General features: G+C 36.7%; 1 protein-coding gene across 4 annotated transcripts in view; it reads left to right on the top strand.

Annotated features, from left to right (window-relative positions):
* LINGO2 (leucine rich repeat and Ig domain containing 2) overlaps positions 1 to 27,733 on the top strand; it is a 499,803-nt gene that overhangs the window by 239,153 nt on the left and 232,917 nt on the right. For 3 of the 4 annotated variants that reach the window (XR_005603919.1, XM_039567518.1, XM_039567519.1), the window contains one exon: positions 20,560 to 20,643. The gene's annotated coding sequence lies outside the window, so the exon portion shown is untranslated. Of the gene's footprint in view, positions 1 to 20,559; positions 20,644 to 25,259; positions 25,750 to 27,733 lie in introns of those variants that run through there. The other variant, XR_005603920.1, reaches the window with a different exon arrangement.

Genomic DNA, 27,733 nt, shown 5'->3' with positions numbered 1-27,733 from the left:
ACGTTATGTGCATTTCTTTGAAATGGCCAACTTCAGATGATCTCAACACCCTCTAAACTCTTAAAGATAATAGGCCAGATAAAAACAGAGATTCCAAATTGTGCAGAGCTTTATACTGTAGGTTGTCATATAGCAATTTTAAAATCAATTTGGTGTTGAATAGTAAGGCTGTGTAATTCGCTCCGAATTCAAGTTTCCTACTGAGACCTCCTAGTGCATGCTAAATCACAGCGTATGTATTCTGTTTGCTTAGGAAGAAATTGCATTTAGGGGAAATATGCAGAAAGTCATGCAGCAACCTAATTCTATATGCTAAGATATTTAGACAACATATGGTAGTATACACAGTAATGGCATTTTGTGAGCTGTAGCTCAGTAAACTCAATCTGGACATGAAGTTCCAAGGTCATATTCTTGATGCTGTTGCTTATATAGTGTTTAAAGTATTAAAGTAATATTTCCTATTTGAAAATTCCAAGGACTTATCCTTGTTTTTGGTGTATATTTTTGTCCATCAGAAGAAAAAAAGAAGGAGCAGTAGAGGAATAAAAGCCTACCAATATTTCCTAAACCATCCAAAGCCCATGCTGTAGGTAGCTCTCAGCATCCTTTTTTCTGCTTACTTTTGTCTTATTCTCTAAAAAGCTATCCCAACATTTGATGAACGGTGTTTTAGATGCTAGATGAAGTAAATATTTTAGGAAACTATGTATACACAGTTTATTTCAAGAGAATTGTGTATCACTGTATTTAATGCAGCATTTACTATTTGGTGACTTAAATATATTTTATTGGTTTCCACATATAATTTTCCCTCCAACAATAAGAGAGAACTTATTATCCATAATAAAGAGGATTTACTTAAAATTAAATGCAAACCTCCAAAACCTACTTATAGATCCTATTAGAGATGTTAATTCTTGTGCTTAAATAGAAGATTTATATTTTAAGCAGTACAGATGTTAACAGCTTAGATCCAAATTTTAAAGGAAGTGAAGACTTAGGAAAATATTGAAAAAAATTACAAATTAAGAAAAAATATGTAAAATTTCATTATATATTGTATTACTTGACTGAAATAATTTCTGTAATTTACCACCATTTTGGTGCAATTAATTTTATGTCTACTGTGACAAATTTTTTCCACTCCATTTAGGATGTACAGCTTCAACCAGGTGAATGTGGAGTATGCTGTTCCACTGCCAAGTGTCTCAGCCTTGGTTAATGTACTGGTGAAATAATAATAATAATAATAATAATAAAACAAAAATACCTCCCAAAATTCACTGTGTTACTGAATAAGCATTTTATATTTTTTTTTTTTTTTTTTGGTTCCATCTCCCTCTTTCCACAAAACCTGCTATAATAAGTTCCTCAGCAAATTGTGAAGCCACTTTCCATTAGTTTTTGGAGCAAACAATTTTGTTGTTTTGAAAAATGGATAATATTTTTAATCAAATTTCTTTGTGCTTGAATATTAATGTATTTTTTACAGTCTTCTTAAGCACTGCAGAACTACACTCAAAAAGTTGAAGCATCTGTCCTAAAATTTTTCAAGAACATTTAGTGTGATGCTAGGCACTTACATGCTTCTCTTTTTTCAAGCTGTTAATAGTAAGTTGAGAACTTATGCATCACCCTTCAGAATCACTGCAACAATTCTCCAGATCTGTTTCAGGAGATATGCATATTTTTAGATGACATATAGTGCATCAAAGACATGGTATTCTTCAAGGTTCTTTCTAGTCTTAGATTAAAGGGTTCAAGTAACAATCAAAAGTAACAAAGATGCATAGACATTTAAAGCCAGTATTGCTTCCTTTTAAAATCAGGTAATATCAGTGAATAGTTTAGACTCATCCCTTCAGTTTTACTCATTGTTCACTGAAAGTGCGATTGAAAGTTTTGTTTCAATCTACTTTGAGGAGTAGGTAAAGGTCTTAAGTTTATTTTTTTGAACAACTCATATAATAATAGATTATAGATAATCAGTTTGGCATAAAGGAACATTGAACTATTCTAATCATATTGAAGCTTTTGTGGCAGTTTTGGAGGAGGAGAGGGGAAGGAGGATGTTTTTCCACTAGCACCTTTTTATTTTAGCTGTTTCCTTAAATGCTAGCTTTTAAAGGAATCTAGAGAAGAACTCAAAGAATTAAAACGGCCATATAGTCTTTTCTTTAAATTACGATACATGCATGTATTGTATCGCTTGAGAACAGTAAAATATTTAATAGAAGCACTTAAAAACAGATAATAAAATATTACTTAAGTTAAAGTTTGCTTCGCTATAGTATGGCACTCAATGGTACTACAAGAAAATGCTAATTGCTGAATTGAAATGACAGTGTACAGCCTAATGTAGGGCAGTAAGCCATTTAAGGCAGATGAAGGGAACAAGCTCATCTTTTTTCCAAAGAGCTAATATAGCTGGATAATTTATCAGTAGCAGAGTTGATAAGATCCAAGATTATGGTGAGAGAATGTATTTATACAGTGTATTTAAGCATAGGCTTAAACAGCACATGTTTCTCTACAATGTATATGACAATCAGGCACTCCAAGCTAAATACTTGATGGCAGCTTCAGCTGGGTGGACCAACCTCTGCTACTGGTTTGTGAATTACCAGTATGATCTCAAGTAGTTCAAACATGTGATGTGCTGGAATTCCAGTACCAGTGCTGACAGTGTTGTAATACCACCATCCTCCTTGACCACAGAGACACATTTATCCTGCTAAACAAGATGATACAGAAATGGTGGGTTCTTTGGTTGTTTTCTGTTGTTTGCGGGTTTTTTTCCCCGTAAATGATTAGGAGAAGTTGCTTTCAATAATGGGAATCAGTAGTAGTTCAGTGAGTAGGGCATACCATGTTTAGGAAAAAGATTCTCAATTCTCAGCTATACAGATGAGGAACGCAGTTTGAAACTTGAATTTCTGTTTCCTGGGGGACTGCAGCACAGCCAACATATATAAGGTATCACCTGAGAAGGAACAAGGGGAGTTTGAAATAGGAAGAGAGAGACAGACATCAAAAAAAGTTTAGGCAAAGAAAATGTATGCTAAACAGGTGTGACTAAGCCAGAACATTGTAGTATATGGTTTAAGAAAGCACAGGTCTCAGCTGAGCAATTCAGCAGTACCACAGTCTGGGTCACCAGAAAATGAAAATAACTAATTTATTTCTTGCTGATTCTTAGTCTGTGCAAGTTGAATTTTGTAACCTGTATGATCAAAGGTAGTAGAAAAAACTGAAGACTAATGGTGTTTGGTCCTTTTTGAAAGATACCAACAAACAGTGAAGCTAGTCCTAAGTATGAGAAGGCTTGCAAAAACTCAGCTTTTGTGTGGTGGTGCAACACTTTTTTTTCAATTTTTTTTTCTGAATGGTGTTATTGTTATGTTATTGGCTATGGTGATTGCTGAGGATTTCAATCAGTAATTTCTTTGGGAAGAAGATTACAGTACTTCTTTCAGTTAACCTGTCCAAACAGGTACTACAAGAAAAGCACAGTCTTAATGTCTTTTATGAAAAGAAGCAACATGCCCTTGTTCATGTTTTGTGTAGGTGGGGATCCTGCTCTCCAGTTGTTGATCTGAAGGTCTAGTAATGCATAGACCTTGGTGAACTAACTCACTTGAAATAAAACAGTGGTGATTTCCACCTTGAATAAGTCTTTCACCTCATGGACCAATCCCTTTTGCCTAAATCAAAGTCCTTTTATCTGTATTGACACCTAGAGTAGGTTTATTTTGAAAAAGGAGACAAAAAATCCCCCCCAAAACTCCAAAGAAAAGTTGCTTTGTTCCATTCCCATCAATACATTGCAAATTCACATCCTTTTCTTTATGAAGAGAATTAAACTAATAATGAGATCTTTAAAATTCTCACCTGAGTTCCCTATTTGCTATTTATTCATGCAGTTCATTAAATCCCGTGAGTTCCATGAAATTTCAGGCTCTGCTAAGCATGTGTTTTGAAGGACTGTATAATGTGATTGGAAATAGTTTAAATAATAGTTAAAATAACTAAGATGTTAAGGACACTAAGTCATACAAAGAGACCACATACCCTTCCGTAATTTCTTTTGTAGTAAATTTGATGGGTGATTTTACCTCAAGGCATTGTTTCCACCAGAGATAATGGCTTATGGCAAAGAGTTATTCTGTATTAATGGAGTTGCAGAGATTGTTGATCATTCCATAACGGAATGACAATCTCTCATATCTGACCCTGTCACCCCTCTTGGTAAAACCACACTGTGCAACACCAGAATTTTGATCCAATGATAAGAGTATTTTGAGTTCATTTTGTTCTTATTCTTGTTCTTTATACCTTGGTATGATAGCAGAAATTAATGGCAGTAATTAACATTAATTAACTTCAGGAAATACTCTTTCAAGCCTTGAAAACCACATGGAATTGATCTATATCTTGGTTTCTCCGCTGACCTGGATGAACAAGTGTAAAAATGACCTATTTAAGCACATGTCACAGCTATTTACTAGTTATTAAATATTTTTATACCGATATTCATAGCACATTATATCTCTATCTGCAGCTCTTGAAAATAATTCCCAGTAGATCAAAGCAATTATATAAATGCATATTAGGAGATTTTGTGATGGCCAGATGAATAATTATTTTGTCATTCCACCATACCTACACTTTAGGCTGAATTATACCTTTGTGAATTAATCAACATGAAAACTTAAGATTTGAAAATTTTAAAAGAATTGAAAAAGGAACACAAGACATTTAACAATTGGTAAAAAATTTCTTTCCAGTTCTGTTTGCAAAGGCCTATACTAAGAATCACAGATTAACAGAATATGCTGAGTTGTAAGGGAACCACAAGGGTCATTGAGCCCATCTCCTGGACTTGAACAGGACACCCCCAAGAGTCACACCATGTGCCTTAGAGCATTGCCCAAATGCCCCTGGAGCTCTGTCAGGTTTGGTGCTGTGACCACTTTTCTGGGGAGCCTGTTCCAGTGTCCAGCCAGCCTCTGGATGAAGAACCTTTTCATGATATCCAACGTAAACCTCCCCCAACTCAGCTTAAGGCCATTCCATCGAGTCCTCTCACTGTCACCAGACCGATCAGTGTCTCCCTTTACTTTGCCCCCACAAGGAAGTTGTAACTGCAATGAGGTCTTCCCTCAGTCTCCTCCAGGCTGAACAGATCAAGTGACCTCAGCTGTTCCTCATATGGCTTCACCTCTGGGCCCTTCACCATCTTTGTTACCTGCCTCTGGATCCTCTCTAATGGCTTAATATCCTTCGTATACTGTGGCACCCAGACCTGCCCCCAGCACTCGAGGTGAGGCTGCCCCAGTGCAGAGCAGAGCAGGACAATCCCCTCCCTTGCCTGGCTGGTGATGCTGTGCCTGATGCACCCCAGGACACGGGTGGCCCTCCTGGCTGCCAGGGCACTGCTGACTCATGCTCAGCTTGTCATCAACCAGGACCCCAGGTCCCTTTCTATGGCACTGCTTTCCATCATCTCATTCCCCCACATGAATCTGTTCTGGGATTTGTGCATATTTAATACTAACAGGCCAGTCTGAGGGAAGAAGTTATCTGCATAATGGATAGAGTGAAATGTTTGGATAACATCAGAGATCCTGTTTCACCACTTAGTGCAAAGATATTACAAAAGACTGGGTTAGAGCCAAGTGAATAGCCCAGAGCTCTAGACAGGAACCCAAACGCCATGCAGATCTTAGCATTATAAATGAAATATTTTCCAGTGTCTTTCAAACTTAAGTTTGAAACATCAAGCCTAGGAAACATTATTTTGTTAAAAATGTTAGAACAGATTTTATTGGTACAATTGTCAGAGATGCAAAAAAAACCCACACAGTTTTTATTCTGATTATCAATATTATTTATTTTTATAGATTTCCTGGTAACATTTTCTCCTGCATCTTTTTTCTCCTCTCCTCATCTCATCAAGGTCACAAACCCATAAAACCCTCCCCTTTCATTTTTTGAAACTCTCTTTAGTGAGAATTAATAAAATAGGATTATCTGAATAGTGGAAACTGAATATTTTACTTGAATTTCTACCTTGCTTTCAAGATTCTCTTTCCAAATATTTCCCTTGCCAGTAATAAAAGTTTTATGATTAAAGTAGTTTAGTATATGTCCTAGTTCTGGCCAGGACAGTTACTTTTTGCAGTAGCCAGGAGGGGCATAACCCAGGCCCGCAGTTTGTCCTGTACCGCCTCGCACCATACACAGGGAGTGGGTGGAAGGGGGTCCTTCCCCATCAGGGTCACGCCGGGTTTCACCGGGTGGGCATTTGCATGTGGACTGATTGTCTTTCTTGCACACCGTTATTAATATTGACACTGTTCCTTCCTTACCTTGTTGGTTTTTCCGGTAAATTGTTCTTATCTCAACCCTTGATCTTTACCTGTTGTGCCTCTAATTCTCATCCCCATCCTGCTGCAGAGGCAGGGGGTGGGGGGAGGCAGAATGAGCCAGAGTTGTGCTGTTTAGTAGGAACACTAAATTGGGGAATACCATTCTTAAAAACCACAACAGTGTGGTAACTCTGAATTCTTTGCTCACACATAAAAACATACTAGATTTAAAGGTAATGGTAATTTTTTTTAGTTTTGTTTATGCTACTTTTATCCCATGGTACTCTGCAGGGCAGTTATGCTACTAAAAATTATCTGGCATTACAGAGGGGATTTCCAGGGAAATGAATTACATCTTTTGGTTGCAGCACCATCATACAAGTATGTGGCACTGCTGATAGATTCTTTCTCACTCTTTTCCTCTTCTCTCTTTTCATAACAGTCATGTCTTGTCATAAGAAGGATATTGTTTCCCATGGCATTTTTTTCAGATTCACAATTTAGGAATGCACAAGCAGCAATATGTAGAAGGCTGGGAAGGAGGTGGATTTTGTATATAGCAGATTTTTAATGGAAAATGTATCAGATAATTTATGCATCTGGTAGTTTGTAAGACACTATCCTTTCATTTCAGCTTTAGATTACAGTCGTCATTGGATTTGAGTCCCAAATTCTGTTTCAGCCTGCACTCTCAGTCTTGGCTTATGTACTTTCTTTCAACCTAAGCATAAAAATTCCCCAGCAATTTATAAGACACAGAAAAATATATTTTACAACACTCATTTCTCTGTGTTGAGGCCCCAAAAGTCAAGAAATCTCAAGAGAAAGATAAACTAAACTTCTGTATTGCTGTAGAAAAAGCTGCAATACTAAGATACTGTATTTAAGAAATAGTTCTTTTCTTTTTAATCCTGTGAGAGACAGCACCCTGTTGATGTCAAATACAATGAGGCATTCCATTGGTGGCAGATAAAATATTTCAGTTTATTATAATTACAAAGTTTTTAATAGATTAGCATTGAAGTGTTATTTTTCTTCCTCTCAAAATTTTGTGCATCCCTAAGCTTTAAATTAAAATATCTGTGGCAACAGCTCCATCAATGACTTATCCTTTTCATTCATTACCACCACCTTTTGGTGAGACTGGATTCAGTGAGAGCATATCCAAAAAGTACTTGAGGTTTTTGTGTCTAGTGTGCCAAAGGGGAAGAGCCCAATTCACCTTCTGTATAAAAATAAATGAGGGAGAATTCTAGAAGTTAATACATTTACTTTGGGTAGAAAGTAGCTTCAGAAAGTACGTTTGAAAAAGTAGTTATTTTCTTCAAGATTTGCACCTCTTCTCTGGGAGATAAATGACAATAAATTCAGCTATAAAGTCTGCTCAGCAGAATTTTAAGTCCTAGAACTGCCTGCACTAGTTGTGGTGGTCAGTGTTGCCCTGTGCACATGCTTGGAGGTGTTTATCAGTTAGAGCCTCTTAGTCACTTCTGTCTGTGCTGTACTCGTATTGCTGTACAAACTCTGTATTCTGTAAACATAATTTGCCTTGCTGTGAAGTTGCAGCTTTCCTTAGTTGATTTATCTCTGCTCATAAAAAAGATAGAGCACAAGTGAAACACAATTTAGTTTTAATTATATGGGAAACTAATTTCCTTCAGAAGCTTAAAAAAATCACTAGTATATAGTATTGTATAGGTTAGCAAATGTATCAGTAGCGTGGTCTGACTTTTAAACATTAGAGAAACCTATTGTAAACAAGAGGTCAAATCTTATCTGTATGCATGATTACTGGAGTGTGTATATGCAGCAACTGCTTTCCTTGGGGAGTGATAAAATAGGGGCACTGCCAAGCAGGTTGAAGGAGTGAAGCCAGTCAGTTAAAAAATATTAATGTAGAGGTTTATAGGATGTGACTTGTTTCCTGTTTCCCAGACTTTTAAATATACAGGAAAACTGCAGGAAGAACTTTGTGGAAGTCCAAGCAGTTTCTTATTTCTCTTTATTATTAAAAAAAGGCTTAATGTTTCATTTAGGCTATTATTATTAGCTGAAACTGTTGCATGGAAGGACTTACCAGTTTCTATCTTGACCGTGCTGTGTATTTTGCATAGGATAAAATTGCTCCACTCTGTGTTTTTAAAAGAACATGATGAAATGCTCTATTTTTCCAGCACATCCTTTTCTTAACTTATTTTTCACTAATGTGCTTTCCCTGTTCTGTTTCTAATACAGCATATTTCTTTCTAAGAATTGCATCTGATTGAGATAGTAAGGATTTGAAACATGGTAGTATGACTGTCACACAAAATTATATTTAAACACATCAAAAATAATTGTTCAAATATCAAGAAAAGACATTGGAAAGCATATATATTTTAGTCTCATATTTCAGTCAGGAGTAAATGCACAGATTGTAAAGGTTATTCTTATTTATTAAGGTATTTAATGTGATATTTAAATTATTGGCATATGTTTTACGTGATTTTATACTGTGTTTATGATCCTTTGGATTGGTTGTTTGGGTCATTTTGATGATTAACCAAATTAGTAGGCCAGTGAGTTTTTCAGCAAATCCAGACTAATGGAGTAGGTGTTACCTTTCATATTGGGGAACAATAACCACATGTCACTGGAATACAAATTCATATAAATCACATCTCAATATGCAAATCTGTTTTGTCACTACTGCTGCAAGTCTGTGAAGCCCGACAGGACAGAAAATACTAACATTTTGTCTTTAAATGTTCAAAACCATAAAATAAATGAAGCATGGATATTGATTGTCTTTGCCCTACGTTATCCACACAGGAGCTATTAAGAAGGCTTTTTTATCTTCTTTTCATGCCTTGTTTTCTTATACTGTCTAATGAAGAGCTTCACTTATTCTACTGGCTTGAAAGTACATTTCTATGATACTAAAAAGCTATTGTTATGCATTAAAGGCTTTTTAATGCTGTTTTTATTGATGTGTTGCATTGTATAGAATAATAAAATTTTGTAGTGTGGGAATTGTTTAATTAATTTTTACTTTTAAATTATATTTTGACCACTTTAAAAACAACCTAGAATCCTGATTTCAAAAAAGCAGATACCCCTGGATTTCAGATTGTCATGCTGTTAGACTACTTATCAATAATTTAGAACTGTGGAACAGCCACATTTTTTTCCCTTGTTAGTTGCTAAAGTTTCAAAACATGGGTTTTTGGACTACAAATTACAGTGTTTATCCCACACTGAGGAAACTAGATTTCTGTACTACTTTGTTGAAATTCAAGTATTCTGGTGAATGAAAATTGATTTCATGGCAGCAGTCTTGTGGCAAGGAAAAAAAAAGACAATAAGTTAATGAAAGAAAAAACAACTGATATTTAGTTTTAGGCTGGTTAGCAGCTATGTGCATGCAGTGAGATATTTGGAGAAAACTTACATGTTGTAACATTGTAACTGCAGGAGGTGATAGAATTAATCTTTGTGGACTACTTTGAAGTTATCTACAAACTAAACTCTCGCTGTAGTTTCTGTAGTTTGTTGTATACTCTAAGCACTTATCTGAACTGCCCTTCAGTGCTGGATTCTAAAATGTGTTACTGGTCACCTTTAGGTTATCACTAGGCTTTTCAGAATGTAATCTGAAAAGGAGTCAAGATTTTGGAGCGAACTTCATCTTGATGAAAATCCTATGAACAGATCCAAAAAAAGAAAAGTGAGAGGCATTTGAATCTATAAATGAAGTAACTTTCCTCTATTTGCTTTGTTTTTCCTCTCCTCAGAGCACAAGTAATATATCAGTAGGTCTTCTATCTAAGTTAAAAAACCCAAAGCCTGCACTGTTTATTTACAAAGGAGAGACTCTAGGCAGCCCAGCAAAGCTTGAATTCAGACCCTGAGCTGGGGGATTTTCTGGTAGTTACCTCCTGTGGGCACACCCCCTGTGTTATAACATCCCTGTGTGAGAACCTTCCGAAGAGGATGATGAGTAAATCTTTGGTATTTCTCAACCTTACCAGGAGCAAAGTGATTTAACTTGGATAAAGCATGAGGATTTTAGTCTGTTGAAGTCAGAGCGTGAATCAGAGTCTCAGAAATTCAAGTGAGTTAGTTATCCAGGACCTGGACAGAGGAAGTCTCAAGTGCCTTTAAGGTTACATACTGAAAAAGGGAATGAGTTGCTAATTCAATTATACAAAAAAATGTTGCAGTATATAAGCTTTCTGAGTTAAACAAATGTGGGGTCAACATACTTTTTTTTTTGCCAGATTTTTCTTTCCAATATTTGTATATTTTACTTGCAAGGTCACTGTTGAATTTTTCCAGATCTACCTAGTATACATTACAGCTACGTTTTTTGAGAATAAATTCAAAGTTTTTGTTGCTACAACAGAATTTCAAAACTCTGTGTCTGTAGAAATCAAGCTTTATGCATGCTCAGGTATGACATAATAATAAACTTAGTCTCATGGATTGTGTCTCAGGCAGAATTTTATTTCTAAGAAACATTCAATGGGTAGATGCAAGTGTCCAAGATCTCGAGGTAGACTTCATTATAGCCAGGTCATTCCTGACAGATTCATGTCCAAGTTGCTAAATTTATTCAAGACAGAAATCCTCAAAGTTATTTAACTGCCCTAAGAGTTTGTTTTTGCAAGTTGTATCAACATTTCCTGTCTGGCTTGCAGTAGAACTTGAAAACAGTTAATCATTAGCCTCTTCATGTCAAGTGATGTACTACCTCAGTCATCTCGTGTTGAACAAACTGATTTACTTAGCACACATCTCATCTGTAAATGGTATTTTCTAGGTCCTTCATGATTCTTGGTTCCATTCTTGTGTAAATTTTCTTGAGAATTTATTATTTCTTAATTACTATCAGCAGTGTCTAAAAACATTTGGAAAATATTGCAAATAAAAATACAATTAATTACATATGACCAATTATATTTATAATATGCTAAAAATAAACATAAAAATGTAATATGCAGAAATCCGTCTAGCTCTTTTTATTAAAGAAATTTAGGCAGATAAAGAACAGAATGGAACTGTGACGGGTTTTAGCAGCTGAAAGGAAGCTGGCAGAAGGGGGTTTACTCCTCACGTGCCAACACGAAGAAGCCTGGAGGTAAACGCTGAAACCGCTCTGGAAGGCAGCACTCAGTGCCCATCACACAATAAAAAGTGGTTGAGCTCCTCACCCAAATGGGGCTGTATCTTCCAGTCCCTGTTAAGCAGGCACACAGGCGAAGGCAAAGAAGAAAGGGGACTCTCCATATGTGTTCCACGCAAGCTCATTCCAGCAAAGGACAGGGACAGAGAGCCAAATTCTTAATAGTGTCCAGGGATTTTATACTGAGTATTGAGTAGGCGGGGAAATGGATTACAATGGGATAGGGACAAGTAGGCGGGGTAGAGAGCAAGGGAACCAATGGGAACATTACATAGGTGGCACTTAGGGAAGGATCCAATGGGGCATCAAGGGACAAAGAATTTTCTAGAACTGATACATATTAATCAAGGGAAATGAATATACATAATACCATACATAAAACCGGAAGGGGGGGAAACATTAACCAATCAGGGGAAAACATGCAAATAGCAGAACAAAGGAATTATGGCTTCTCACTATGACAAAGTCATGTACTAAACTTGGGTTGCTGACCACCACGGCTGGTGGTCTGAGTTCTCCTCAGGAGACAAAGTGGCTGGAGCTAATTGGACCAGCACAGAAATAGAGATGGAAACTTGTATTATATAAGATGTAAAATATAGCTTGACTGAATGAGTATGTAGTACATAGCAATTTGAAGCAACACCTGTAAAGTTGCAAAACAAATAGCTAGAGCTCTAAAATGGTATGTTGATATTTACTAGTAAGATTATTGCATAATTGAAAACAAGGGTTCCCTGTTTTCAAAAGACGAAAGAATAAATATTAGGCTACTGGTTAAGATGCCTGGACAAAAATTTACTTTTGGTAAGAAAAATATCAAAGATGTAAATTTTTGTTGATATTATTAAATTACCTTTAAAATTCTAGTGATAAGACTGCTTTAAACAGTGTTGAAATTACTGACTTTTTTCTTAAGATGATTAACTTAAAAATAAAGAATATATAACTTGGAAACACAGATTCCCAGCACACTAAAATGTAAGAACAATGAGGAGTCTGATTATGTTTACTCTTTATAAAAAATATCTATGTATTGAGAAAAAGAAAGAAAACCTGTATGTTTACACAGGCATCCTGGGAGCAGGCTTGTATGTAATAATCAAAGATTTATTCTCTATGTGATGGTGAGAATGATCAGATCTCCTAGACTATGCATATTGTACTTACTTCTACATGTGATATGTCTGTGCTGTCTGAAATTTGGCCTTGCACAGGGTCTGTGTTGCAACTGATAGTGCATTTGTGTGCATGGGATATATATGGGTATCTATATCCAAGACTGCTTTGATGGGAGTGTCTGATGCCGAAAAAATGTCAGCTAAGCTGTGTATCCATCAATCTCTTCTAAGGAAGAAATTCCTCCCTCTGAGGGTGGTGAGGCACTGGAACAGATTATCTGGAGAAGCTGTGGATGCCCAGTCCCTAGAAGTGTTCAAGGCAGGGTGGCTGGGGCTTTGAGTTTCCTGCTCTAGTGGAAGGTATCTCTGCCCATGGCAGTGGGATTAGAACTAGATGGTCTTTAGGGTCCCTTCCAATGCTAACCGTTGTGTAATGCCATGAATCTATATTGCTCAATCTGATTAGTTAAATTTCAAAGTTGTTCATAAATTCATGCATTGGCAGTGTAGTATATGCTTAGTACTAATGATTTATTCTATGCATTAACCCACACTATCACTACATATGCAAAATTTATATCCTCACGCAGTTGTGCACGCAGTGTCACAGTGATGCAACTGCGTTTAGTGGCTGAGTGCTCCTAAGTCACAGAGGTCAAGTTGATCCGAAGCACTAGCCCAGATGAACCTGGAAGCTCCCGTAAGTTATTTCCTTTATTCAAAGAATTGGCAGGAGGTTTTATTGATTATTGGATAACGGTGTTGATGTGCCATCAGCAAGTTGTCAATAGGTTAGAAACTAGCAAAACATACCCTACAAAGACATGAGGGGTTGAAATTGCCAGAAGAATGAACTTTTATTTGGGGGAGTACAAGTACTGTTGTGTATTTGGTGGTGAAATTCTCCCTTTCTAATGCTTGCATTTAATCTAATGTCATTAATAGGAAATAATAATCTCAAAAATTATTAAGATCCCTTTCTACTAAGCAGTTACACTTCTATTGATATTTTAATAGTGGAGAGCCAAAAATCTTGAAATTTTACCTTCCCTACTAATAATTTGCCAGCAGCAAATTATTACAGCATAAATACTGTCATATTTTTCTCGAGGTTAAAATTCTGGTTTTCCTTCCAGATATGCTGTTGCTGACATGATAACATGAGAGAAAGCTAACATTAGACGAAGAGTTGGAAAGAAGATAGGGGTGTAAAGGGTGGGTGGAAGGAAGAAAAAACATTATGTTCAGCTACTATCATTGACAGAGTCCTAAAGACAAAATCTGGCATGTTAAGAAGATAAAGGAGATTCAGAAGGATAAAAGAACATAAAATCCTGAGCACTCCAAGTAGATGAAGGCTGGATTTTGAGCTTGACTAACATCATAGGAGAGTAAAATGTGTTAGAGTCAAGAAAGGAACATATAAATACAAGTATTTCATTGGACATTGAGGTGGATTTGAGCACCATTCAGAGTACTAGTGGAGGAGGCTAAAGTAATCTGTGCTTGAAAGACAATTTTTAGTTGCTGGAGAATGTATGATGTAAAAAATCAAGGTAGTATTCTCAATATAGTATTCTCTAATATTCTCAATGTAGTATTCTCAATACTGTAGTATATGGTATTACTATATTTAAAATAATTAGAAATATAAGATGAAAACTCAATCTGAAATAACATTAACTCTTCTAGTTTAATGCAACTTTTTGTATTTCTCTGTACGTGAAATGTAGGCACAACCACTAGCCTGACTGTAGGAACTAATATAAACTAAGAGGTCTGCTCAGAAAAACATTGTGGCACAGCTTAAACTGGTTGAAGTCTAAGAAATCCCTGAGGGAGGGCTTTTTCAGAAATGCTCTGGTATCTTTCAGAGTTGTCATTGTGGGAAATATCAGAGAAGCAAACATGAAAAATGCAAACTGTAGATGTGAGGGAAGCGTTTTTGTGCAGTGAACTATTTGGCAGTATGAGCTGCGAATGAGTAGAAGTCTCTGCGTCTGTCCCATCTACCATTTCCCGAGGGACAGAACAGTCACTACTCATGACTGCCTCCAGTGAGCACTCCACACTTCACCATGTCAGAGAATTTTACAGCATTTGCTCTTTTCCTTAGTGTATTTCTACGTAAAAATTATATCTCTTGGGATAAAAATAATGCATTTTAGTAAATGAGGAGTGTAGCTGGGAGATAATAATGAGTAGGAAGAAGAGGGTTTGAAATTTTAAAAGAACTGACGATAAAACTTGATTTAACATTTTGTGAAATCATACAAAGATAGAACACAAGTAAAATGAAAGCACATTTTTTTATCTAACACTGAACAAGCTAGAAAGGGCAGGTTTAACATGGTTGCTTATAGCTTTGCATCAGTTAGAATAATCCTTGGTGTAATTTTTTTCTTCCCTCTGTCTCTCTAGCCCAGTGCCAGAAGCAGAAAAAGTTTATAGTTGAAGTCTATATCACTTTATTTCAGAGTAAGCTCCATAATAAAACAAATTTTCTTAGGTCTTTTCCTTAAAACAATAATTCCATTGCACTGATTCATGCTGTATCTGTCTGTATCTGTATCTGCCACAACAATATCGTGTTGAGTGCCCCCTGAATTTTTACAGGTTCTTAATTTCTTTTTTTATATTGAAACTCATTTATTTTTATCCAAAACTGTTTCCAAAATGCTTGTATAGCACAAAAAAGCACTTTATAAATGGGTAATCTATTGACTTGCAAATAAATCCTTATGGTGTAAGAATGTAATCTGTTAGAGTAATAAAGATTTCAATGGAAAACAATCCACAGAAAAATATTTTTATTAAGTATGTCTACTTTTTAAGGATCCACTAGCATGTGTCCCTTTCAAACACTATCAATAAATTATCTATTTTTTCAGAATTACTTTACTGCTCTTGTTTTCCCCTCTCCAGAACCAGAAATCCCAGTAACTCATGCATTAATTCTATAAACAAATTTATTAAAACTTTCTTATTTCTAATAAGATCATGGTCATGTAAAACAGCAACTGACTTTTTAGAATAAGAAATCCCAGTTATAGAGTCACTGTATTTCTGAACTGAGAAACATTTTCTTGGCAATGATTAAAACCTAGTGCTTATAGGAAATCTTGTTTTCAATATTTTCTACTGATAGATTTAATACTTTATTTGTGCTCAAACAAATCATGCAACTAATCTGATTTTTCTATTAAAAAAGTAGTGGGTTCCTACCTGTGATCAATTTAATAAAATATTCAGTTTTCAAGCCCACTGCTCTTAGGCTCTTTATGGCATCTTGTTCAGGTTATAAATTAAGGCTGCATATTGGTTGTGGGTAGAGACAGGATCTTTCAGATGCCTTGCAGCTGAAATATATGTATGTGCATAGCATCCTTTTAGAAAGTGTGCCAATTAATTTTAATGTAATGAGTGGCATCTTTTCTGTTAGGTGGAAGAGCACTCTATTTAATGCAGTCATTTGACAAATCAATTACGAGATTTATTTTAATCTGTTGGTAAATCTGGGGATGTCAGACTGTAGATATATGCTGGTCTGTTAACTGGTTAATAGCTTAATAGTAGATTTACTGGTGAAAGCTGCTGTTTCTGCAGGTGCCATCTCATTTTCTCTGTGGCACACAATTAAAATCAAGCCTCAACATTCTTTGATTACATTGATTACACTTAGAAAGTATGTTTGGGTATAAGTAGTCCCTTTGAAATGAATAGGTCCTGTTTAGTGGGTAAGAGACAGATTGCCTTTCAATATTCCTAGTTGTGATAGGTAAAAAAAAAAATCACAGCACAACAAATATACCCCTCAAAAATTCAAATAATGGCTCCTAATTCAGATGCTTATAGTGTCCTCAGTCATTTTTTCACATTGCTCTTTGGTAAGATATTTCTGATTTCTCAGCTGGGAAGACACTTAAACAACTTAGGAAAATGTGATTTCTTCGCCCTGAGAATTTCTTTATTTACTCAGACCAGATGTTAAGCTCAGCAATAGTCTGTTTCCAGCACTGCTAAGGGAAAGTGAGGATTCTTGTATAAAATGAGCAACCTCTTGGTAAATGCTCTTGGATTCTAGTGCTGGTATTTTAAAGATCAGAGCTGAATGTCACCTGTATGATTAATAAACTTCTAAAAGCCATAGGCTTAGTCAAAATAGTAAGATGTCTATGTTTGGTCCTCATTCATAAGCAGTTATCTTATTACTTAAATAGTCATGTCTTTACATCTTTATGGAAAAATCTGAATGTGATTTGCTATTGAGGATATCTGCTGCTGTTTTACTTTTTTTTTCTCCAAAAAGACAAGAGAGAAAGAGAGACGAAATAGAGAGAGAGAAAAGAAAAAGAAAAAGAAAAAGAAAAAGAAAAAGAAAAAGAAAAAGAAAAAGAAAAAGAAAAAGAAAAAGAAAAAGAAAAAGAAAAAGAAAAATAGATTAAAAAAAAGAAAAGAAAGAAGTTATTGTAGCGCCAGTATATACTCTCATTCACCTAAGATACTAAAAACTCTCATTTATGTCATGGATGAAATCTGAACTGTACTATTATTTGTGGATAGCTTGATTACAGTTTCTTCTAAGTACTTGCTGTCTATACTGCTGCCATCTCTTGAAGCTGCTGCTTTTCTGGGCTCTGAAACTTTGAGAGTTTTTTTGCTTTTATTTCATTACTTCCTGATCATACTGTAGCTCTTCTTTCAGTCTGGTAAATTCCAGTCACATATTAGGAAAACATTTGGATCTCTTTCTATCTGCAAGACTTGTAGTAAGTGTATCCAAGACCAAATGTGTATTAATTGGCCTCAGACACAGGTATACTGAAAATTAGACGTCTAATATGATAAAAACATGGATCTGAAACAATATTTCCATTAGTTCTGTTAGTCTCAAGACATTAATATTTATGTAGACCATGTAATATCATTGCTCTGACGTGAGGACTGAAGGAAATTCCTTCTGGTTAGTCCGCCAGGAAAGAATCATGCTAGGTAAGTTGTATCTTTGTGTAGGTGATTGTAGTGAAAAAGCTGCGAGAGCTTTCTATGCTGAAGCTCTTCTTTAGAAGAAACAAATTTGGAGAAAATATCTCAAATGCCAATTGGCAATTTGGACTAGATGACCTTTAAACATCCCTTCCCAACCAAATTGCCCTATGATTCTATGAAACTGTATAAGATATGTGAAATAAAGTATAATTGTTGAGTAAAATGTATTTGAAGAAACATCCTTATACAAAAGGATAGTAGACTTTACTCAAAGCATAGAACTCTCACACGATTGCTCTGAATATTGGCAATCAGTGTTTCTGCTTTTTATTTTTTTTTCCATTGTTTCTCCTATAATTCTACTGCCTCATTCATGTGGCTTCACTGCACATTTCATTTTCTCAGTAAGAAAAAAGTGCAGGAAGCTAAGTAGACATTTATGTTCAGCATATCAAGTTTAAATCTTTTATCATAAGTCACCCTTCATGCATAGTCCAGAAGTTCAGTTGTTGAATCTTTTGAATGGCATAAATATTTTAAGAAATATCAAAGGTCTTTTCTGCCTCAATTCCAAGTCCTTAAAAGTAAGAATTTGTGCTCATTTCTATTCTCTACGTTTGCCTCTTAAGGTTACCTTGACTGCCTGTTCATCTTCATTAACATCTGAATTTAGCTTATGCTTCTTAGTTTTTTGGTCAAAAATTCTACAAAATGCCTCACAAGTCAAGTGGGTATCCTTATAGGCTTCCTCAACTCCTGTATATAATACAGGTCAATATTAGAGTACCACTTAGCAGTGCACATCACACAACATAATTCCTCATAATACATTAGCAGAAAATTATTTAAACAGTGCATTCTGAAAGTAAAGTAGTTAATTGAATAGTGAGGAAATTTTCTAGAGTTCCTGATTTACAGCGGTAAAAAAGCATACTCCAGAACTAGTCATGAAACAACACAGAAATCATTCTGGTAGCCTTCATCCCTTCTAAGTTATTAAAAAATAGCTACTCTTAGAAAATATGTCATTCATTATAATGAGGATGAAGTAGCTATTTTTGCTAACTTTAAAAGTAGTTTGAAGGAAAAGCTTTTCTGTCACATAAATTTGGACTGGGGCAAATTTTAGTGGAATCATTGATCCACATATAGAAGCAGGAATATCTAAAAAAGGATGGTTAGAAAAAACATTTCATGTAGTCAAATTAGGGATAGCAGCAAGGTAAAAGAAAATTATATAAAATAATTTTTAAATAGTAAACAAAAACAACTAAATGATGTTAAGTAGCCCTTATAAATTTGTAAAAACTACATGGAATTCCTAAAATTATAGCTCTTTATTTACTTTTTAGATTAAATGCATCACGGAAATGTGTTTTTCAATACTTTGCTTAACCAGTCTTTGTTCTGAATTCAATCCTGATGCAGCATATGAATTGGGATGTTGATCAAGAGACCTCCAGAGGTCCTTTCCTGACAGTTATTCTGTGACTTTATGATTCTTCATAGAAAAATTCAAAAAGCCTGATATCTTGGGTGTAGTTCTCAAGATGAATCACAATCCTGTGGCTGAAAAAGCTGCAAGACAACAGAATTTAAGAAGCAGACACTACTCTAATACAAACAGTTGTCTTGACTCAGATCTTAAAAACAGAAAGTTGAGAGATCGATTTAGTGTTAGTTGTAGAAATAAACTGTGGAAGCATACCTGTGAGTTTTGTGATACGTAAGTCAAACCTCTCTCTTTTTTCTACAAATCCGTGATTTAGAAGAGCACACCTAAGAATGCACCTGAAGAAAATTTAGCATTACCTATCCCATGTTTGTTTGCTTTATTTCATGTCTAGATCTCAGTTTGTACAGTTTTCCTTCATTTATGCAAAAAGACATTTGCAAAGCAAAGAAAGTTTCCTCCCTGACTTCTCTGGCATCTCAAATTAAAATAATCTTAACTAATCTAAGACTGTCCAATCAATGTAATAAGCCAATGGCTGATTATTTCACGATAAAAGTAACTGCAAATTAAGATCTTCTTAAATGGCTTGTCAGTTTGGTATTAGTTTTTGTTGACATCTTTCAGTTTTGTACAGCCTAGTGCTTTTCAAAACCAAAATGGTAGAAGTTGTTTAAAGTCCTGAATACAAAATGCCACCCTATATTTTTAAAGAAATATCTTGAAAATAAGTCATTACTTTCAGGTCAAACCCAGTGCTGGGAAGAAATATGGAAGATTATTTTAATTTCCTAATGAAGTATTTGGATTATCAGTTTATTACTTTTAACTTTAATAATGATACTACAACTGTTATATAACCAGAAGGAGGAGGATTTTTAGTGGAGAACCTCCATGCTGTAGATTTCAGCTCCCCAGTGTTGTTTGTTTCCTTTTACTTCTGCCCTACCCTTGCCCTCCTCCATCCCCCAAAAAAGCTATGATTTAATTTTTTTGAATCCATGACTGAGTGCTATAATGCTTTATAAGCTCTTCCCTAGGTAATAGAAACCTGCAATAACAGCAAGTAGACTTTGAAAAAACTGATATAAAAGACTACTTCTAGTCTTAGAATCCATGTCAGTGTGCTACAAGTTTTATCTCCTGCCAGGTACAGCTTCATAAATTACATTTCTAAAGATTACCTTATTATTTACTAAATTTCAAAAATAGACAGAAACTGTGGAAACATATTATGCAACTTTAACTGTTTACACTGAGGTGTTTTTCTTTTTTATGAGTGTTTAATGTCAAAGATGTGCTGTGTATTCAGTGCTGAAATATAAAAACAGTGAAAGGAAGAAAATGATCTATCACACTGATCTAGTCAAGGATTTCAGGGTTTTTCTAAATTTTTTTTTTTAATATATTATTTTATTTGTTGGGAGTTGAGTTTTTTATTATCGATTTTCTTATCAGGTTGATATGAAGATAGACAGTCTGAAGGAGGGAAGTAGTAGAAGACTTTCACCACAACTGTGAAAAATGAGCAGCGTCAACCTGGTAAGTTTATCTTTTTGTTGTTGTTGTACTGGTGATGGCTTTTCCATTGGTGTTCTCATTTGTGTTTGTACCAAGATCTTGGTTACTGTTGGTTTTATTCTTGATGTAATATTTCTGTGTAAATGTCTTAAACTTTTCCTTATGTGTTAAAAGACAAGTGCTCAGGATCTCATTAACTCTTTGAGATGCCACTTTGTCATGGGTCCTAGTACTTTCGGTTCCAGTTAGAGTAATTAGAACATAAAATTGTCATCCTTTCAGTGTGTATACAATACTCCATATTTTTCCCAGCCTTGTCAGGACTGTATTTTGCAATTTGAGGAAAAGTATGATGATTTACCAAAATATGAATATTGATCTAATATTGATATCGAACTGAGAACGACAAAAACTCTCTAACAGTTTAGAGTCAGAAAGTGCATGTTTTATTTGGTGCCAGGCTCTGTGTGGGATAGCCCCCTAAGACTCAGGGCCCTCATCCAAGCAAACACAAAGCTTTTTATTTACAAAAATTATGAATATCCAAAATACAAATGCATATTCATAACATTAACACCTCCCATTCTTCGCTTCGTATGGAAATGAGGTTAAATGTTATTAAGCATGCGTAGTGTGTGTCCTGAATTGATTCGGTGGTCTTGAATTGGGTCAGTGGTCTTAAAAAGATGAAGTAACTCATCTTCCTCATTTTGACCTTTTCGCCTCTCTGAATTTTAACAGTCCTAATTACTTTAGTGACCTCTAAGTTTCCTCTTTTGTGACTTTTGAACGGGTTCCCACCAAGGGAGGAAATTGGTAATCGTCCTTTTTCCTTAGACCAATTTATCAATGTTTCTATTCCTCGTTCTAATCACAGCTAAGCAAACATACAAATGACAGATCATCAGTTATTTAGTAATCAGTTACTAACATCTTAAACCCCATTTCAGGTCCAGCTCTCTTAACTACTTTAATTAGCTGGCCCGAATTCCTTCCTATTCTAACCAATTTCAACACAGCTAGCCTATAGCTAAAATCTTTATGTTTCTTCTAAATCTATGTTTCAGTGAACTGAAGAGTCCGGGTTTGAAATGTTATTTTTCTGGATAATTTATTTTATTAATGTCATGGTTTAGGAATGGTGCTCCAAATTGCTAGTCACTCCTCTCCCACACCTCCCTCCCATGGGAGACAAAAGGCAAAGATTATGGGTTAAGATAAAACCAATTTACTGGAAACAGCAATGAGGTAAGAAAAATGAACAGCAACTGCGAAAATATGAAAAACAAAAGTGTACAGAAGAGGGTGATTTACATGGAAAAATGCTCACAAAGCCCAGGGCAATGAGAAACAAAGGCAGACAGACCCTCCATGCTTCCATGCTTTTTTCCCTGACTGCAAGCCATGCCCACCTTCTTCTCAGAAGCAAGAATCCCTTACTCCTGCCACCAAGGGTGATCTGAGGTGGTTTAGAACAACCTAGACAAGCCCACACAGCTACAGGCTCTTCTCCCTCATGGCTACTGGGGAAAAAACTAACTGCATTCTGGCCAAAAAACAGGACGACTGATTAAAAAAAAAGCACAACAAAGGCAACTTTTCTAGAGGTTCAAATTGTAATTTAAAAACAATTACTCATTCCAGCCTTATTCATACAAAATTTTGCTTCAGGTGAGTTTTCCTTTTATGAAAAACCTCTCCGTGAATTTTTTTCTTCCCTAGAAGAAAGTCAGTGCAATTAAAGCAGTGCTTTCTCTTTCTGGAGGACAAGTAATTTGAAACATTTAGTGATAATAGTGTCTAAGTCCCCAATGTGAGTGGAACAAACCCTTTTATTGTCTTTACACACACACACATTTGCCTAATGGTGTGCTGGGAAGTGCTGGGAAGTGGAAAGATTTAAAAATTCAGAAAAAATTGCAGCACTTAAGAGAATGACATGTTCAAGTTTATAACCTGAAAATACTAAAAAAAACTGTGACATCACATATCTGACACAATATAAGGCCTTATAGCCTAAGAATGGATTTAGAAATGCATTACGTTTATCAGCAAAAATTACCTAATAAGGAATAATAAGGAATTGCAGACTTCTGTCAAGACTGGTCTTATATGACGTCTAATTTCACGTATATGTGTACTCATGTATGTATGTATGTATCTCTCTATCTATTTATCTATCTGATGATGATAAGTGGGTGATCTATATCCTTTATTTAAAGGAATTACAATAATTTCTGAGTTTGTCAGTACCGACAATTAATCAGTGCTTCACCACTGCACTGACTTTGAAAGCATATCATATAGTAATGACAAAGTGAGAAACCCCTCTGTCTCGGTTTAGGAATGTTTTTCCCCAATTTCAGTGTTCCCACTGAAACAACCCAGACCACACCCTGCTTGCTCACTCTTCCTTCCCTCCCGGCTATGGCAGGATGGAGACAAGAAGGGAAGGCACTAAGAGGTAAAGATGCAGTATTGAAATAAGAACAATTAGCTAGAAAGAGCAATGAAATAAGAAAATGAAGAGCAAAATGACAATACTACTACTAATACCAGAGTGCACAAGACAGGCAAACGGTTCCCATGCCATTGCTCACCACCCGGAACCCAGTGACACTCAATGGCACGCTCTGGCAAATCCCTCCATCTCTGCTGCTCATGGTGTGAGATGGTATCCAATAACCCCACAGTCCTGACCGTGCCCCTCCTGGATGCAGCAAAAATTAACCCTGTCCTGGCCAGAACCAGAGCATTTCCACCCCTTATTCTACACCATGGACATCATGCCCACGTCCTACATCTTCCAATTCTATACATACATATATATAAAAATATATATATGTACATACGCATAAGCACAGGTATGACTCCCATAGTCAATGGCTCTCCCTCCAAAATGTCTTTTAAGTTAATTTAGTCCATGGCTGTGGGTTCTATCCATCCTAACTCTCTTTCAGAGCAGGAGGACTGGTGTGGTATGGGGCTGTTGCAAGCTGCATAAGGAGCACATGACTGGTGTCTCTGGAGCACTCCATACTCATTGTCCATAGTTGTTATGCCATACAGTGCCAGTGTCATTCAGCAACTAATATTATATATAAAATTCAATATCACAGACTCTTCTTTCCCAAAAGTCAAATTGCCTTGAGGTACACATGGTGTTTCACTATCCTTCTGCATTACCTAACCAGTGCACCCAGGTCCTTGAGCAAAAGCAGCTCTAATTTGAGGCAGCTCGAATCCAAGCTGTCTTCCCTAAGCCATTCCTAATATGTATCCTGGGGACTTTATGTTCTTCTATGGTATGTGAAGGTTTTGATTGGACAGGGCCCGCTCAGTTGGTAGAGCCTCTAGTGTAACTAACCAGATGGCCTACACTAAATGTAGATCCCAATATTTGAAGGTTCCATCACCCATTGCTGTTTTTAACAGTCCATTGCACTCTTCAGTTTTTCCAGAGGCTGGCATACAATAGGGAACATGATACACCCACTCAATTCTGTGCTCTCTGGGCCAGGTGTCTATGAGGATATTTTTAAAATGAGTCCCAGTGTCTGACTCAATTCTTTCAGGGGAGCCATGTCACTGCTGGACTTGCTCTTCAGTGCCCAGGATGATGTTCTGGGCAGTGGTGTGAGGCACAGGGTGTGTCTCCAGCCATCCAGAGGTGGTTGTTTCCACCACTGTCAGTGCTTGCCTTGTTGGGTTTGCAGCAGTGTGCTGTAATCCATCTGCTAGGACTCTTTACATTTATATTTCAACCATCAGCCCCCATACCACAGAGGCTTTACCTGCTTGGCCTGCTTGACAGCAGCACCTTTCACAGTCATGGATAGCCTGGGATATAGTGACCATGGTTAAGCCCACCTTCGATCACAAGCCCATCTGTGTATTGCATCCCGTCCCTGATGACCTGAGGTGTAATGGGCCCACTGAGCCGCAAACAATTCCCCATTATGTTGCCAATCCAGATCCACCTGAGACACTTTAACCTTGGGAGTCCAATCCACGTGTCTTTTGTTGGGAAGTTCTTCACTAGCCCAGCTTTTGAGTACATGTGAATCTACATGACGTGCTTTCACAGTCAGTTTCTCTATCCACGCAGCAAGGTCTTACCACAATTCATCAGCCCAGGTAGGTTTCCCTCTGTGCTGCCAGTTGGTCTTTTTCCATCATTCCAGCCACCCACACAGAGTATTTGCCACCATCCACAAGTCAGTGCAGAGGTAGACTGCTGGCCATTTCTCTCATTCAGTGATATCAAAGCCTGCTGGATGGCTTTAAGCTCTGTTACCTGACTTTATCTGCCTTGCTCCTCAGTAGCTTCTGTGACTTGACGTATAGGAGTCCATACAGCAGCTTTTCATTTTAGATGTATCACTACGATATGACAGGAACCATCAGAAAAGAGAGTGTTGCTTTTCATTTTCTGGTAGCTGATTATATGGCAGGGCCTCTCTCAGTACACATCACCTTCCCTTCCTCTGATGATGATAGTCTGAAATATTTGTCTTCAGGACAGTTTGTGATGAATTCCAGGATCCCAGGGCAACTGGGGTTTTCTATTCAAGCTCATTGTGGGATATGTGCGATCCATCTACTCCAAGTAACATCAGTGGCATGTTGTGTTGCAGGGAATATCCCTTTGAACATCCAGCCCAGCACTGGCAGTTGGGGTGCCAGGAGGAGATTTGGTGCCAGTCACTCCTGAAGCAGCTCAAACACTTCATAAGCTACTGGTATGTCGGATGTAGCAGTATCATCAGGATCTACCAGGCCTTGAATCCTTTGTATCCCCAACCTCAGAATCCCAGGGGTTGTCTTCAAGTCTACCTGGGTAATTTTTGCAGGGGCTTTGGAAAGGACCACTCTCTCCAGCTGCAGTGTAAAATGCATTTTTCACATCTTGTTCTTTCCTGGCTGTCCCAAGGGCTACTGCATGAACAACCTCCTGTTTAATTTCTTCAAAATCTTGTTGTTACTCAGGACCCCACTTCAAATCATTCTTCTTTTGGGTCACTTGATAGAGAGGCTTTACAATCTGGCTCTACTCTGGAATACAGATCCTTCAAAAACAGTGTCTAAGAAAGCTTGTATTTGTTTTTGCTGGTTGATGAGGATGTAACTGCTATTTTGTTGAATAAATCTATCAGAACCTGACAATGTCCATCTTGTCATTTTACTCCTAAAAAAATGAATTTCCTGGGCAGGTCCCTTTATCTTCTGAAAAATCTCTCTCTTAACTCCAAACATGGTGTAGACTGCCTTGAGGAGACATGGCAGACATAGTAATAAAAATATGATTTCCTTAACATCCAAAGGAAATTCAGAATTCTCAAAAGTTCTTGTAATAAGCCTGAAGAAGAAAAAAGGGGTGAAAGGTGAGGAAAATTATCCTCTGCTGTTCTCTCCACAGATTGTGTACTATAATTATTGAATTCTCAGAGGTAATACGTGAGGTAAGGGCAGGAGCATAGCACTGAGTACACATTCCAAATGACTCTCACTGACCTTGATGTTACCATGTTGATTCTACACAGTACAGCAATAAAGCAATCCTTATGCATCTTGCTGCTCTGAAAAAGAGAATCAGGGGGAGCACATAGTGCATATATGGGAGAATAATACAGTGTCAAGCACCCCAACCACATGAACAGACAAAGCAACATTGTGACCAGTGCCTCTGTATGCAATAAAAAAAATGTGTGTATCAAATTTGTTTCCAACCCACTCTGGGAAGATCTGTTGTTATCTCAATCCTTCAAGTCTCATATTGGTTTATGAATAAGAAAATGAACAGTAAGAACAACAATACTTACAGGAGAGTGATGCCTTTTCCTGGTCTTAAAATCAAGAGTCATACACAGTTAGAAGGGGAAAAGGGATTTTACCTTGATATTTATTTTAAGGATCCTTAGGTCATATGCATTGAAATGCACCCCGCCAAAATGCCCCCTCCCAAAGGATCAGGTATAACATTATAGGTTTTACTAATTAGCATATCTATCAAAGATTCCCCAATGAGATGCTCAAGTGAGCCCCCTTCTCTAAGGAACCTTCCCCTGGATGGTTCTATCTTGGTTTACAGAATGTGTTCTGGAGAGGACCTTGGGGTCTGGGGCACACTGATCCCTAACTACGAAGCTTCTAAAATGTTTAGTCTCTCAGCTTGACAAACAAGTCCAAGAATGTAGGCAAAAAGCATTAAGAATACAGAAGTTGTAAAAAAGGTATAACAGGGGTATAAAAGGCAAAAAATCTTCATGGCATCAAGAGTATGTAAGGTAGGCGAATGATTCACACGATATTGTTCACCACATGGAACCCAGCACCACCTGGCTGCACAAACTGCACACCCCAGCCAAACTGGAAAGGGATTCAGCCCCCTCCTTATACCTTGCACATGGTATGAGGTGGTATTGAAGAACAGGAGTGCTTTCCAGAGGTTAAACTTGCCCCAGGACACTTGCCACTTTCTTGCTTTAACATCACCACCTCTTACTCATGTTTCAGGTTGCACAAAAATACCTTGTTTCGTCAATGTGTTTAAAATGTGTTTAAATTGGAAGGTGTTCAGTTCTTCTTGAAAATTCTTGCCCTCCAGAAAATGAAAATACATCTAGAAGATATCTTTGGAGGAGAAAAAACTTGTAATTCTGTTATGCAGAACAGATAATTTTGTGTAAACTTACCTGTATGCCTCACTTTAGAGTATGTCAGGAATGTACCTTTCAGAATTATTTTGAAAATAGTAGCTTGCTTTGATTCCCATTAGGTATAAGAAGATTTTTGGTTCGTTGGTTATTTGGTTGTTTTGTTTGTCAGTTGGCTACTTGCTGTTTTTTATCCATGAGGAGGATTAGATACTGATGCAGATATCTTAAAGCAATTATGAGATATCCATCCTCAGAGGTGTATAAATATAAACTGGGCATGATCCTGAGCATCATGATCTAAGTAGTCCTGTTTTAAGAACTGGGTGGGACTAGACGACCTCCAAAGTGTGCTTCCTTTCAAAATCATTCTGAAGATGTGTAGATTTGTGATTCTGTGGTTAATGTTATTCCCAAGAAGGAGGGGGAAAGTCTTATCAGCATCTTTTTTCATA

The sequence above is a fragment of the Corvus cornix genome, chromosome Z (assembly GCF_000738735.6).
Source record: "Corvus cornix cornix isolate S_Up_H32 chromosome Z, ASM73873v5, whole genome shotgun sequence".
Classification (NCBI taxonomy): Eukaryota; Metazoa; Chordata; class Aves; order Passeriformes; family Corvidae; genus Corvus; species Corvus cornix.
Note: the sequence above shows the minus strand (reverse complement) of the source record. Positions and strands in the feature narration are given on the sequence as shown.